The sequence below is a fragment of the Spermophilus citellus genome, assembly GCF_964194105.1.
Source record: "Spermophilus citellus genome assembly, chromosome: 17".
Taxonomy (NCBI): domain Eukaryota; kingdom Metazoa; phylum Chordata; class Mammalia; order Rodentia; family Sciuridae; genus Spermophilus; species Spermophilus citellus.
Window position 1 is genome coordinate 46158373 of NC_138199.1, and position 15233 is coordinate 46173605.

Consider the following 15233-nt stretch of genomic DNA (forward strand, 5'->3'; position numbering starts at 1 on the left):
GTAAAAATTTGTTCCCATGATGTAGGCTCTCTATTTACCTCTTTTATTGTTTCTCTTGCTGAGAAAAAACTTTTTAGTTTAAGTAAGTCCCATTTGTTTATTCTTGTTATTAACTCTTGGGCTATGGGCGTCCTATTAAGGAATTTGGAGCCTGACCCCACTATATGTAGATCGGAGCCAACTTTTTCTTCTGTCAGATGCACCGTTTCTGATTTGATATCTAGCTCCTTGATCCATTTTGAGTTAGCTTTTGTGGATGGCGAGAGAAAGGGATTCAATTTCATTTTGTTGCATATGGCTTTCCAATTTTCCCAGCACCATTTGTTGAAGATGCTATCCTTCCTCCACTGCATGCTTTTAGCTCCTTTATCAAATATAAGATAGTTGTAACTTTGTGGATTAGTCTCTGTGTCCTCTATTCTGTACCATTGATCCACCTGCCTGTTTTGGTACCAGTACCATGCTGTTTTTGTTACTATTGCTTTGTAGTACAGTTTGAACTCTGGTATCGCTATACCTCCAGATTCACTCTTCCTGCTTGGAATTGCTTTTGCTATTCTGGGTCTTTTGTCTTTCCATATGAATTTCATGATTGCTTTATCTATTTCAACACGAAATGATTTTGATTAGCATCGCATTAAACCTGTAGAGAACTTTGGGTAATATCACCATTTTGATGATGTTAGTTCTGCCTATCCATGAACAGGGTACATTTTTCCATCTTCTGAGATATTCATTCTATGAGGCCAACATCACTCTGATCCCAAAACCAGACAAAGACACTTCAAAGAAAGAAAACTATAGACCAATATCTCTAATGAACTTGGATGCAAAAATCCTCAATAAAATTCTGGTGAATCAAATACAAAAACATATCAGAAAACTTGTGCACCATGATCAAGTAGGATTCATTCCTGGGATGCAAGGCTGGTTCAATATATGGAAATCAATAAATGCTATTCACCACATCAATAGACTTAAAGACAAGAACCATATGATCATCTCCATGGATGCAGAAAAAGCATTTGACAAAGTACAGCATCGCTTTATGTTCAAAACACTAGAAAAACTAGGGATAACAGGAACTTACCTCAACATTGTAAAAGCTATATATGCTAAACCTCAGGCTAGCATCATCCTAAACGGAGAAAAACTGAAGGCATTCCCTCTAAAATCTGGAACAAGATAGGGATGCCCTCTATCACCACTTCTATTCAATTTAGTTCTCGAAGTACTAGCCAGAGCAATTAGACAGACAAAAGAAATTAAAGGCATAAAAATAGGAAAAGAAGAAATTAAATTATCGCTATTTGCGGATGACATGATAATATACCTAACAGACCCAAAAGGGTCTACAAAGAAGCTACTAGAGTTAATAAATCAATTCAGCAAAGTAGCAGGTTATAAAATCAACACGCATAAATCAAAGGCATTCCTATATATCAGCAACAAAACCTCTGAAATGGAAATAAGGAAAACCACTCCATTCACAATATCCTCAAAGAAAATAAGATACTTGGGAATCAACCTAACAAAAGAGGTGAAAGATTTATACAATGAAAACTACAGAACCCTAAAGAGAGAGATAGAAGAAGATCTAAAGCAATTTTTGATGAAGTTATTTTCTGACATTGAGAAATACAGCATGGTTCTAGAACACTGAGACCATGACTTTGAATCAAGTCCTACAGATGATGTTCTTTCAAAAATAATTTTGTCTAGTTGATAAGTATGTCCTAATGTATGTCTTTTTTTTTAATTCTCAAAGAAGTGCAAAATAATCAGTCTCATTGTGGAATCTTTAAGAAACCAAACCTTAACCAAAGGCAAGTGATTTCTTGGTTACCTTTTCTTACATTATTTATAACTCTGCTTGGGATTTTTTTTTTTTTTTTTTTTTTTTTTTTGCTGGTACTAGGGATTGGACCCAAGTCCTTATGCACTGTAGGCAAATATTCTACACCTGAGCTACACAGTCAGCCCTTTTTCTTGCAAAGTTACCCAGGTTGACCTTGAACTTGGGATCCTCCTGACTCAGCCTCCAGAATAGCTGAATTTTATGATAAAAATATGAATCTGGCTCAGAATCATATTTTTATCATAAAATTTTTCTTTTTTGCATTCTTATCCTTTTTTATAGACAAAGGTTATGAATTGTATTGTTCAAGAAAAGTTTTTAATTTAAACTCTCCATAGAAGTACTAAATGTCAAATGAATCTCTGAGCTAGTATTTGAGCATAAAAGTAAGTATATATTTTGATTATTAGCATCTCTTTATGAAGGCAATATAAGAAATAGATCACTTTGAAAAAAAGACAAAGAAAAACTAATCACAAGTCTTAGACATTTTTTCCATGCTTAATTCCCTAATCTCTTACAATCGTCCATTCCAAAATGGCAAAGTTTCCCTTAGGAATTATGTTCCTTTCTAAATATGCATCATGTGCAAAAAACAATTAATAAAGCCAACAGAGATATTAGTGGAAAGATAAACACCATTTTGTTTGGTGGATTTAGAGAGAGCAACCATTCAAAATAACTACATTATAATACACGTGAAAAGAGAGGATAAATTGAGTGTGGTTGGACCACCAGAGATCTCAAGTAAGAATGCCTGAAGATGTCACAAAGAGGATGTGACAAGCAACTTAAAAAAAAAAAAAACTACACCTTTATGCTGATAAATATTTTCAATAATTTTTAACCTAGATTTCAAAAAAGTTATTAGAGTGTGGTTATCAGAGAATAAATTTGTGGAAGAAAATAGGGTGGAACAGGGTGTCTGTCTGATCATTATGCAAGTCTACAAAATCTCTTGCCAACTCCTTGGGAGCTCCTGAGCACAATCACATGATACAAGTACCGCATGCTGAGTGAAAAGGTAGATACTCCCCCAGCCCACTGTATCACAAAAGAAAGAAAGAAAGAAAGAAAACAGAATGATAAAAAGAAGAGAGAAGAGAAAACTGGAGGTGAGCCTGATTCTATTGAGAAATAAAAGCATTGCATTTTGGCCTTTATTAAGATGAAGCTACAATATCATTATATGTAATCTTTTTTTTTAACTTAGTGAAAACCTATTTATCTCTCTCTCTCTCTCTCTCTCTCTCTCTCTCTCTCTCTCTCTCTCTCTCTCTCTTTTGGAGTACTGGGGATTGAAGTCAGGGGCACTCAACCACTGAGCCACATCCCCAGCCCTATTTTTTGTATTTTTATTTAGAAATAGGGTCTCGCTGAGTTGCTTAGTGCCTTGCTTTTTGCTGAAACTGGCTTTGAATTCTCAATCCTCCTGTCTTAGCCTCCTGAGCCACTGGGATTATATCCTTCACTTACTCTTGACATGTGAAGAGTTAGATTGTGCAAATAAGAGCCACCTAATGTGTATAGGATGTGGGAGCTATCCCAGCAACATTAATCTCTGAGTTTTCTGTGAATAAAAAAGCCAGAGATATGTAAGTAGTCACAAGGGAAACAGATTTATGAAATGGTTGGACTAAAATTCCTTACAGTTAAATTTAAATTAAAGTTGCAATTATTTCTTTGATAGAAACCTGTAGCAGTCTTTTCAAAATCCCCCTATAACTTCTCCTAGTCTATTCCATTGGCCAAAGAGGACTCAGTCTCAAGCTAGAGAATTCTTTTTTTTTTTTTTTAGTTACACATGACAGTACAATGATCTTGACATTTCATACATTTGAATCAAATGGGGTATAATTTCTCATTTTTCTGATTGTACAGGTTGCAGAATCACATTGGTCATACAGTCACATATATACATACAGTCATAATAATGTCTATTTTATTCTGCTGCCCTTCCTATCCCCCTTCCCTTCCCCTCCCCTCCCATCACATCTCTCTACCCAATCTAATGTGACACACTTTTTTTTTTCTCCTCACAACATCATACATGTATTCTGTATAACAATGAGGGTCTCCTTCCATCTTCTGTACAATTCCCCTTCTCCCTCCTTATCCCTCCCACCTCTCTTCCCTATTTAGTGGTAATCTTCTTCTCATGCTCTTCCTCCCTATCCCATTTTGAATCACCCCCCTTATATCAGAGAAGACATTTGGCATTTGTTTTTTAGGGATTCACTAACTTTACTTAACATAATCTGCTCTAATGCCATCCATTTCCCTGCAAATGCCATAATCTTGTTATTTTTTTAGTGCTGAGTAATATTCTTAATAGTGGTGGGATTGACGAACACAGGGCTTGGAGTGATAGGCTGCATTTGATTCCATCTCTGTGGCTAAATACTGATATAGCTGGATAAATTGGGCAAACTGCTGGAGCCTGGCTTTTCTTTAGAGATAAAATGTGAAGAATGTCTTATGGGGGTGATTATGCATGTGAAGTCTCATGGAAACGTCACTCTTGACGAAAAATATTAAAAAAAATTTAATAGGAATATTTGATTGAAAAGGATTCTAAAATCTTTGCTACAGTGTAGTGAGGGAGACTCCAGTAAAGATCTGCCCCTTGTTGCCCTCTGTGACGCAGAGGGGACATATTAGGCTATGCAAGCTCCTCCTGGCTCCTGCTCCTGCAGTGGCCTTCCCATCTTAAATCTACGTTCATCCTCATCCCACAGAAGCTCTTTCTTCTCTATAAACCTTTTCTGATCATCGATGGCCTCTCCACAATTATCAATTTCCTATGTCCTTTGGTCAATTTTCCACCTTATGATACTGGTTTACTTTTATGGACTTCAGTTGAATGATACAAAGGATAAGAGCAATAGTGCTTGACATGGAATCAGGGAAAAAGTCCTAGCTCATCACGTTCTTTCTACATCTGAGTCCACAGTACTTCTGTTAATTCTAAAATTAAAAAAAAAAATACAAACCATGTGACTTCTAAGATCCTTTCCACCAGGGGATAAAATACACATGTGACATGACACTAGTTATTTTCTGCTGAGGGGGAAGATCCTAAGAGTGTTTGTGTGCATTTGTGATTCCCTATATAATGCTGACAGAATCACTGCAAACATGGAAAAATGAAATCAGTTTAGGAAAGTTTTTCCTGCCTGAAGATAATGTTCTGTGAGTGAGTCTATGTAGAGATCTAAACTCTTTCCCCGTGTCCTGAATGAACCAGGAATTCAGCCTTCGATATACAGTCTTTTTGAAAGTCTCATTCTTACAATTATTAAAATACCTTGACTATAAGAATTCCAAAGCATTTCATTTCTTCAGATTCTCAAAAGTTCAACAAAAGGATCAAAATTGTTAGTGAAGTGATTAGATTGCATAATGCTTTCAGTGGGGTCCAGATGAAACACAAAGATACAGCAGGGTACTGTGATTATTAGTTTTTGTTCTAAGTTAAAAAAAAAATTAAATTTGGGTTGCCAAATTTAACCTGCCCTAGGATTCATCAGGAAATTAAATGCACATGAGCTTCACCTTACAATTTTCTCTAGAATGTCTCACTTCTTTAAACTTTTCTGGATTAAAAGTTTTCTCCATGGGCCAAATTCCAAACATGGGGAAATCCTACCATCTGCTGTCTCTGTCTCATTCCATGTGTAGAACTGTTTAGAGATTCTGAATTTGTTACAGCCATGAAAACTTAGTCATCTCTTAGAGCTGCTATCCAATTTCTACATGTATGAAAATGATTGTGAGAATAACATATCAAGGTTTTCTAGTCATTCCTTGGAATTTCATTCTTATAAGTTTTTTATTGTTCCAGTGGGATTGTTAATACTTGATCTCCATAGGAGAATCTTGCCATATCTCTTTGCCCATGAAATGCAATCGAGGAATAGTTTCTGGTTTGTGTGCAGACACTAAGGAAGCTTGCTTCAGTTTAAGAAACATCACAATCAATTCATCTTCCATAATTATTCATTATACACTAATTTCTTCCCATAGCTATCATTAAAAGACAAAAATCTGCTAACTATTTACTGGCATTAGAGCAAAATGTTAATGGCACCTATGTTTGTATTTGCTTAAATTTGATCACTCTTCTTTGTCATAATTGAATAGTTCTTTATCTATCCATTAGTAATCACTAATTCCTTTTTTCTTCCTATCATTTCTTCCTTCTTCTTTCCTTCTTTCCTCTTTATTAAAAAAATCTTTCCATTTAGGAAAATTTATTAATGAGTTTTGGAAACAAAGCAGCATGCAGTTTATTGGCATTCAATCTAAGCTCAGAGCCTTTCTCCTTGAAGGCTGCCAAGATTCTCCCATGTGCCTTGGGTCCAGGTGTGGAATACATGTTATTAATCATCCATGAAAAAAATATGGAGGTCAGGATATAAAGAATGTATGCTTACTAAAGGGTTTTGGTAAGTGATTTTTTTTTGAAATTTGGAACAATCCTATAATCAGAAAATATTTTAACATTTTCAATAGATTTACCTTTTTATATGATTAAAGGATCTCAATTCAAAGAAACAAAGCTACATACTTTTATAAATTGCAGTACACCATTTTTTTGGATTATGGTTTTTATTTCATTTATATTACATGGCATATTTCTTTCCAAAAATTGAGATGACTTTTAGTAAATCATGTATAACTGAATGATAAAGAATAAAATTTTGAAACACAAAAGAGGATAAAAAATCTATAGGAACATATGAAAATTAGTTTACTATAAGTAAGTAAATTACTAACTTTCACCAGTAGCTTTCAAGTTGAAACATAAAATTAAACTTGTTATATGATACAAATACAATGATGTGATAAGAATCTTACTTGTTTATCAAGAAATACAGACATTCTCATGGAAATGTGTCTAATTTTTTATGACGGATACTGAATTCATTGTGGACAGTATGTCCAATAATCATGCCACCTGTTGTCAGTATGGGCTACCACCAACTTAAATTTTACCTGTGCTTACAGGAGATACTACTTGCTGAATTAACATCAACCCCTGACCTCAATACGTACTACTGGTTCAGCACAGCTGATTGAGCTCAATCATCTCCCCTAATTGCTAAAAACTGCTTATTAACCATCTTTAGCTTTATACAACACTATACCTTACTATCACAAAGAAGGGTGCATTCTGTGTCCAACATACCTGTATTTGATCCTTGCACTACCATTTATAAGTTGTATGCCTTGGGTCATATTTATCTATAGAGCTATACTTCTAAGGACCTGGAGATTAAGCTAGTGATATAATGCATACAAAATGCACAAAACAGTAATAAGCACTAGATTCATGTTAAATGTCTTATCTTTCTAAAATTCAAATCTGCCCATGTTACTTCTTCATTTAAATACCAGTGGATTTTCAATTTGCTACAATGAAGCCTCCACTCTTAAGCATAACATGCAGAGTTCTCAATGAGTTAGTTATGTTTACTGTCCAGAGTGTCTGTTCCCTCCATTGTCTTCACAACAACTACATCCTGCAACCACTGTCATTCATAATTCCATGCCATTATCAGGCAGTAGAATCAGCCTTCAATATCATCAGGCCACATTCATCCCTTCCACTTTTACACCCTGTAGTTGAACAATGACCCATTCAGGTTTCTTAAATTAACAAGTATTATTAGCAAAATATAGCTTTCTCTGAAATTTCAGGTTTAAGACAATTATCTGCTTTCCTATCACTTTCTATTTGATAGATTTCTAAAATCATATTTTTCTATTTTATAGATTTGCTTCTATTATGACTTCTATACAGTTATGTAATTTTCCCCTATAGAATAGTCTTTATGCTTTTTTAAATATATGAATATTTTTATTTCTAAAATATACTCATATGTGTATGTAAATGTTTGCACTGTATTAAATATGCACAAAATTTTTAAAAATTTAAATGAGAGAAAAAATGTAAATAGAAATGTGAAAGCATTGCCAATAACTCAGTGTCAAAACCTGTTCTGGAAAACATTGGTTTTCTGTGAGCTCCTAGAGAACGGAGGTTTTGTTTTAACCTTGGTAGAAAGCACAGTACCTGGTTTTATTGTGGGTATTAAATATTGTTTATAGAATGAGTGAATTGCTAAAAAGATATTTATTTATTTTAATCAAAAGAAAGCATATAAGGTTAGAAGAGGTCTATAATTTTATAAGTTGTTCAAGGGCTACAGGTCAGAATATCTAGATAGGTTAGTAATTAATAATGAAATAACAACAATAATAGGTGATATTTACAAATTAACTCCTATCATTAAGGAATGGTTAGGTAGCATGTAGGTTAATTTATCTTCTTTGAATAATAACTTTTTTTTCCCACAGTGAAATTTTTGTTAGGTATTGAAGTTAAGGAATTTCAATTTAAAAAGTAAAATCGCAATTTTTTTTTAAATTGAATCCTAGAATGTGTATATTCTGCTTTCTAAATTGAAGTGGGATCCATATAATATGTATGCAGATTTACAAATAAAAGAATTAATTACAATAATAATAATAATGATAATAATAATAATATTTATCTAAAGCTTATTGAGTATTTTCTGTATATCTAAAACATTCTTACTCATTTTTATATCTATTAACTTCCTTAATACTTACTTTACTCTATTGATTAATTAATATTATTATCTCTTCTTTTCAAAAGTGAATCAAGACACAGAGATTTTAATAGAATGCCCAAGATTATAGATATAGTATATAGTAGCACAAGGATTCAAATTCAGGTATTCTTGGCTAAAGTATATATTTGTTGTGCTGGGGATTGGGCTAAACAAGTGCTCTACCACTGAGCTACACCTCAGTGCCTTTATTCCTAAGATGACTTCATACTACATTGCAAATGTCTTAAAAAATATTTCTAAGATTGATTACTGAAAGGGAAAATCTAAATCAAAGCATCACCCCGTCCTTTGAACTCTGGTCAGTAACAGAAATGAGACTCTTCAGTGACTGAGTGCATAAGCTGAGCTCTATAATGTTAGAGTGTTCTATCATGACACAGAAAAGGAGACTACTGTGTTTTAAAACCTTAATGAGAGATAAGGATGTAGCTCAGAGATAGAGTGCTTGCCTAGCATGGGCATCACTGGCAACACTAACGTGTGCGTGCACAAAAACAGACACACACACACACACACACACACACACACAAAACCAGATGAGTTTATAAAGATAATAAAAGCATGGATGCACATTTCAAGTGCTTTTCCTCGTTTACATTTGATAGTCAATAGGTAGTTGAAATTCCTGCTAAAATTTCTATGTAATAATTTAATCAAATAAGATATTGCCTAGTTATGATAATTATTATGACACCTTGGAACTTCATTAATTGGATTTTTTTGATATTTTATTGGCATTCAAAGTTCTTTACTCCTGTGAATGGTCCAACACTATGACATTACAGTACAACTGAAAAGTAATTATCTTTAGTGAGCAATATCAAATATATCAACTTAAAGGTCAATGATATGTAAACATTGCTATTGAAATTTAAAATGTCCTTTTATTACACTATGTATATCTATCACCTTTAAATGAGATTAGTACTTTAGCTAAAATATGAATTAATAATAATAATTTGCTACCAAAATGAAATAAATGTAATTATAAAGATTGCATTCCTGCCAAAGTTGAAATACCATGTTGAATTTTTCTGTTGAAGTTTTATGAATACTTATGGTCTTAAAAGTGCTGCAAGATTTACCTATGAGGAATTAACTGGTCTATTTACAATTTATTGAAATTTACAAGGATTGAGGTGAAAAATCATGTTAGCCTTACCTTGCAAGGGACCATGGATCCACCAGCCTGATAAAGCAGAATGTTCCTCAACCAGACAAAACCTAATTCAGATTTCTCAACTGGTATGGAGAACCTGTACAAAAAAGCAGATGAAGATTAAGGTATATATAAGCTCATCCTTCATAAAAACATTTCTTCTCATATGTTATTTTGTAATATGCCCCTCAGATTGCTTTGGCTAAGAGAGTGATGTAAGAAATTACAACCTCTTCTAATCTCCAATGTAGACAAAACCATAGCCTTGGACCTCATGGTTAATAGGTTTCCATTAGTCACATGTGTCTCATGGACACATGAAATGCAGCCATCCTGAATTGATAGGTGTTTTCAGTTTAAGGTGCATATCAAATTTCAAAGATTTAATGCAAAAGAAACAAGAAAAATGTTATAACTCTTTGACATACCTATTTAATTTGATTGCATATTGAAACAATAATACTTTGAATGTACTGAATAGAATAAAATAGGTTATTAAGTTTAAAATCACCTGATACTTTTTAAAATGTGGCTTCTGAGCTACTTTGGATTATGTATACGGATCACATCACATTTCTATTGGAAATCCCTATTCTAAACCTTGGAGGAGGATCATGCTGGGCAACTGAGACTGCAGACTAAATTTGGAGCACTTTCAATAGCCCAATGCATAGGACTCATACCTGGTTTACAGCTTGCCAGTATAAGAGAAAGCTAGAGATGGGATCACTAGGAAATAAAGAAATAGACAATGTGCCCCTACTAGAAGGAAAATGTATCAGGGCAAAGATTAGCAGAAGCTAAATTTTAGACCTACCCTTGCTTCTGGACAAAAAGAAGCTTCCATGTCTGTTTACATGAGAGAGGAAGAAAATGCTTGAGGGCCAGGTGCATACTAAGCTAGGAAACCAAGCACAGGAGAAAGTGCCCAAGCCAGATAAATCCAAAACTCCGTTCCCAGACCTATAAAGGATCAACAGACATATGGAAAAATGCTTGCCACCACTAATATCAGGGAAATAGACATCAAAACCACAACCACTAACTTTACATCTATTAGAATGGCTACTGTAAATAATACCAAAGATATGTGTCAGGAGGATGTGAAGAAAATTTAACCTTTGTATACTAGTGATGGGAATGTAAATATTTATATTCATTATGAAACACAGTATAGACTTTTCTCAAAAAAATTAAAAAAAATATAGCTACCAGCAGGCTCTAGCAACCCCGTTTCTAGAAATATATCTGAAGGACTTGTAAGTAGAATCTAAAACAGATACATGAACTTCTATATTCATTGCAGCATTGGTCACACTAGCCAAGATATGAAATTAATCTAATTGTCTATCTGTAGAAAAATGCAGAAATATGGTAAATATGCACATTGGACTACTATTCAGCTTTGAAAAAGAAGGGAATCCTGTCATTCATAACATTGTAGATGAACTGGGAGGATATTATGTTAAGTCTCCCCACAGAAAGAGAAACACCTCATGATCTCACTTATATATGAAAATATTGACCTTCTAGAAGGTGAGAGTAGAATGGTATTACCAGGAGTAAAGAAGGATGGTTTGGAGGGACATTGCACTATGACTACAACATTTCAGTTAGATAGGAGATATAACTTCAAGAAACCTCTTGTACAACTTGGTGATAATGATATATTTTAAGTAATAATATATTGTATTCTTAAAATTAGTTAAGAGCATAGATTGTTTTCGCCACAAGAAGATAAATATGTAACATAAAACATGTTTATTAGTTCTATTTAGCTACTCTGCAATGTATATACATTTCAAAACAACATGTTGTGCCCAATGAATATATATTATTTTTATTTGTCAATAAATAATAATGATAACATTCTATTGCCATTTATTGTAAGGTGGCTTAACTCAGATGTCTTATTAGATTTTAGATTTCTTTTTAAGCAAATGCCACATGTTCAGGATCAAATTGGATTTTTTTCCCCAACTATTTACCACCTCCCTGTTCTAGAATTAATGCCTCCCTGCCCACCACCATGTTATCCGCACATTCATTGTTTAGGGGCAGTATTTATCTCAGCTTCAGGACATCCACTTTCCATGACCTGGTGGAAGCTTAAGCATACCTGTGTGGTTAGGTTAGGATCTTTTCTACTTTTGACCACTGGCATGAGAACAGCGTGTCACAGATGGGATTTCTACAATGTTAGAATGAAAATGCCTCAGAATGAAAATGCACACAGAGGTGAGCTGTCCAGCGGCCCATAGCCACAGCAGCTGATTAAAAACAGGAAAGAAACATTTGTTGTTGTCAGCCACTGATAACTGATGGTGCCTAGTCCCACAGGAATAATGCCTGAAGTAACTACTGTAAGCTGTTGTGTGGCTTGTGTTTGATAATTATGGATGCAATGACAATCCAGCAAAATTATAGTTCTGAAACCCAGGGCAGAGTGCAAGGCAAACCTACATACTCTTCCTAGCCTAAGGCTGTTGTAGAGACGGTGGCATGGGAAAGACAAGGAAAGGTAGCAGAATACAACAGTCGCTAATATGACATTATGTAAAAATGTGAATATGTAACAGATGTGATTCTGCAATCTGTATTTGGGGTGAAAATGGGAGTTCAAAACACAATTTGAGTCAAATGTATGAAAGATGATATATTATGAGCTATGTAATGCTTTAAATAGTGAATAAAAAAATAAATAAATAAAATAAAAAGGTAGATCATGAGAAATACTCAGAAAGCAACTTTTTAAATTTTCCATTTTCTCAGTTTGTTGATCATTTTAGTTCAGAGTTCCTCCATAAAGAAACAAACAAAAAAAAGAGATAATAATATTCTCCTTCCATTCCCTTTCCTTCCTGGGGATGGAAAAACAGTATCTTTTTACCTCTAAGAAAATATGTGAGATAATAAATGTCACTTAATCAATCATCAAAAATGTTAATTGGTAACATTAAATAAATCACAGACAATATGCATGCGACTACCTAATTAGGCGACTAGCTTTTATTGAAATAAAACACATTTTCTCTGTTATATTGGATTGACAAGCTTTCTATATTTTGTTCTATGAACATATTTTATGCCATGATATTGAAACAAAATATGAAGTCACAAGGAACACTACAATTATATGATATTTACATAGCACTTACTAATTTCCAAATTATTTTAACATATATGACTGTGTTTTACACAATACTGTTGAAAAGCTATGCATATCAATTATTATAATTCTAGGTTTAAGTCTGAGTTAAAGAGACTCAGGGAGGCTGCAGAGTTTAACTAACCAGGATTACATAACTATAAAGTTTCTGAATTATGCCTGATTCCATGTCTTTAATATTTATTCACTGCTCTCAAAATTTTATTTTTTATTCTAAGACTTCATCCATAAATCACACATACTTCCTCTGTTCCCCAATCACATATACAGAACATGAAGTCTGATTTAAATGAAATCTATTCTGGACTTTATCACAGCAATTATCAAAATACATTATAGTTTTTTCCCCCACTCTCTCAAGTAGACTCTAAAATTCTTGATAGGAACTATATACCTTATTCTTTTTTGAAAATATAATTTGCTCCATCTCAAAGTTCCACAAATACCACTTTTTAAGTATTTAAAGGTCAGCTTCTATAAGATTGACATATTTCAATAATCTGAAAGCAATTTCCTTTTTGGAAGGTAAGGATGATGACTTTTAAATTAATAACAATGCATTATATCCATGGATTAAAATAATCATTATTAACTTATCTCAGTCAAATAGATTTTTTTCAAGGACAGTACAACTGACCTTTCATACCCTGTAGTCCCAACTCCCCCCACACAGAAACCGCTTTAGTTTTATTAACTGGTTTATCACCCTTCACATGAAATAACACTCCTACTATCTTCCTTTCAGCAGATAACCCAGATTAAACTGCTTGGTCATTTTTCTTGTCAATTGAGAAGTAATAATTTAAACAGGTTCATAACAGCAATTCTTGGTTACACTTTAGGATCAACCAGGGGAGATTTTTCTCTTTTAAATATGAATCTCATAGATATCCTGTTTGAATTAGTCTGGGGTGGGACCAGGATACCAGTTTTGAAGAAACAAAAACAGAACACTTCTGAAAATTAACATACAGCCAGGATGTAGAATCCAGGCTTCTTAAAATTATGTTGTACCACTACCTAATAAGTCTTAAACTTGTAGATTATCCCAGGAAGTGAGTAGTTGGCTGCAATTCTGGCAGCATTTGGAAGCTTTGTTCTAGTGCTCATTTGCATTGAAGAGTTGTCTGGGTTACCATAAGCAAAGGAGGAGGCACTGCCCTAATGGAGAGTCTGCTAGAGGCAGAGGGAAATCATGCTTTTGTTAAATCTGACTGCTGTACAGCAGTTAGTAATAAAGGTATTGCACCCAGCACTGACTCTTCTGGTGCTTCTTCTGTACAGAAAATTAGAATTCAGTTACATGCCTGGCTTGTCCCACTCCAGCTTAGACTACCACACACTGTCAAGTGCAACTAGGACTGTCACTTGGGAGGTCATAAGGCCATTGCTGGAGCTAAGTACAGTCCTATATGAAATGACAAGAGAGTGAGTCAGATGCTGTTCTACCTAGGCCAGCCGTTGGCTCAGACAGTACCTGAAGTAACAGGAACCCACAGAAAGCTATAAAAGTGAATACTTAGAAAACGGGGGCATGTAGGATTATGTTCCAGTTATTCCTCACCACACAAACAGAACAGTGACAAAATAGAGAGTAGAAATCCTGTTCCTTGACAGTGAAATGTTTTACTCTATAAGCTCATCAGATTTCCTTTTATTGATGAAATGCAAGTGAATTTTCTAAACTGGCACAGTTAAGAAAATGTTGATTTTTTTCTTATATACAAAATATAATAATTTGAGCAGGTAGTTACAAAAATTTAGCTGAACCGGTCTTTGTCAAAAATATACTACACTTAAATTTTAAAAATCAGACTAGGAACAACAGAAATATTTTTTTAAGTTTAGTAATTTAGGAGAAAGGAACACAAAATTCAGAGCAAATAGTCTCATTCAGTAAGACACATAAGAAGAAAGTGAGAAAATATATAATAATAAAACAAGTCATAGATGGAGTAAGACTTAGATCCAATCTGTGAATCATCTTTGATAAGATATATTATTGCTTAATAAAAGATTCAATGGAGGGAATAAGGAACACATGGATTTATGCACAAAAACCAAACTGGTTTGGATTAAAAGAGCAAATCTGAAAAAAAAAATTTTCTCATGTTTAAATAAAAGGGAAGATGAAGGAAAAGATAAGAGATGGAAGACAAAGCAAGGTTCTACATTATATATAAAAATAATTAACTCCATAATTAGAGAAAAGAGCAGATTCAAACAGAAGCAATAAAAAAAACAATCTTGAATACAATTTTTGTTTTCCAAGCAATGACAAAAGACACACATGCTAAGACATCCTAATGACTGGTATTTTCCTTTGTCTTTCTTATAGTTGTTTTTATGTCTGTGCAGTATCGAAAACTTATAATACAAATTTTT